At 63.2% G+C, this 1,805-nt stretch overlaps 1 pseudogene; it reads left to right on the plus strand.

Moving 5' to 3' along the window:
- The first annotated feature begins 384 nt into the window (after positions 1–384).
- Positions 385–1,579, plus strand: LOC136534309 (E3 ubiquitin-protein ligase ATL4-like; annotated as a pseudogene).
- The last annotated feature ends 226 nt before the right edge of the window (positions 1,580–1,805 follow it).

The raw sequence follows: 1,805 nt of genomic DNA on the forward strand, positions 1-1,805 counted from the left end.
AAGACAGATGAAGGTTCTATTGCACGAGTCCCAAATCAGGGGGTGTGGACTGTAGCCATTTCCTCCAATTCCTTGCCGAGTTTTACAAACCTTCCATTGATCTAAGACTAGAACTCACAGTACTTTTGTGTAGGCACTCCTTGCTGTATTTGAAGGAGCATTTTGATGGGAAACAATACATGAACCACCTGAATTAACTCAACTAATTTGTGCTATATTAGCAGCAGATAATTCCCGATGGAATCCTGAAATTCTGCTTTCCAATTCCAAACCAAATGTGCCACGGCGGCCCCGGGGCGGTGGGCTCAAGCCACGGCGTGTGAAATTTAAGTCCCTACTGGCATTCCTTTTCCATTCGCTTCCGCCAATTCGTTCTCCGGCACAATGGCGTCGCCGCCCGCGCGGACCGTTCCTTACGGCGGCGCCTTCGCTCAAGTCCACGCTGCTTCATCGTCTTGGCCTTGCTGGTGGTTGCCGTCGCCGCGATCCTGCTGCTCCGCTGCCTCCTCCGCTGGTGGGCCGCATCGTCGTCGTCGTCGCATGCGCATCCACGACGCGGGGGAGGCGGCGAGGCGGCCGGGCATCCCGGCGGAGAGGGATGATCGGGCGGACGCCGGCACGGCGGGGAGGCAGGAGGCGGGGCCGGCGAGGATGATCGCCGTTGCAGTGGAGGAGGAGGAGGAGGTAGAGGAGGTGCATCCAGTGAGGGAGCAGGCGGAGCAGCCGGAGGCAGGCACGGACGCCGACACCGACACGGAGCACCTCATCGCGTCGCTGCCCTTGTTCACCATGGCGTCGGCGCTGGCAGCGCTGCCGAAGAACTCCCCGAACTGCGCCATCTGCCACTCCCCGTTCGACGCCAGCGCCGAGCTGCGGCTCCTCCCGGCGTGCCGCCACGCATTCCACACCGCCTGCATCGACGCGTGGCTCCGCACCAACCCGGTCTGCCCGATCTGCTGCAGCGCCGTCTCGTCCCCGCCGCTCCCGCCCCCCCGTCGCCACCACCGCCACGGCCGCGGGGGACCAAAACCAGGAGCCACTCGGCACGCGGGCGAACAGCCGCAGCAGGAAGAGCTTCCGCGTCGAGCTCGGTAGCGTCAGCAACCGCCGCTCCTCCGCCGCGGGCGGCGACAAGCGGCGCTGCACCTACTCGCACGGCGGCTTCTTCGACTACCGCGTCGATGAGGAGGTCGAGGCCATCGTGTCCCGCGTCGTCCGCCCCATGGCGGCGAGGCCTAGGACGGCGGCGGCGGCGGCCCCCGGCGAAGCTCTGGCGGAGGCGGTGGGGTCCCGCGGGTGGCTAGGCGAGTACCTCGACCGCGTCGCCGCCTCGGCAACGTCCCTCTCCCGGCGGCTGAGCCTTGACCGCCGGCCCGACGACGACCCGACGCAGTGGGATCCGGAGGCCACGGCGGTGGCCAAGTCGGCGTCGGCGTCTCTCTCCGGGCGGTGGAGCTGGCGCTGGAGCCAGGGCAACCGGCGCGACGAGCCCTGGGACACGGACGCGTCGCGCCGAGCTGAGGGCGGCGAGGAGGAGCCGGCGCCCGTGGCCCTGGGCCGCTGGATCTTCGGCTTATAGCTGTAATGATGATCGTGATTGTTGAAGCATGTCACTCCGGGTTAGGTTATGAATGAAAACCAAAACCCAACGGCTAAGCATTTTCTTTGCTTATTAATTGAGCTTAGTTTGTCAGCTGCTACAGTATATCTCTGTTATGCTTTGTCGTTCAAATCATCACACGATTTTACACTAAGGTATAGAAAAGGGGAAGAAGTCACTGTTTAGCTGCTCGTAGAGTCGCTTA

This window comes from Miscanthus floridulus, unplaced genomic scaffold (assembly GCF_019320115.1).
Source record: "Miscanthus floridulus cultivar M001 unplaced genomic scaffold, ASM1932011v1 os_1777, whole genome shotgun sequence".
NCBI classification, from domain to species: Eukaryota; Viridiplantae; Streptophyta; class Magnoliopsida; order Poales; family Poaceae; genus Miscanthus; species Miscanthus floridulus.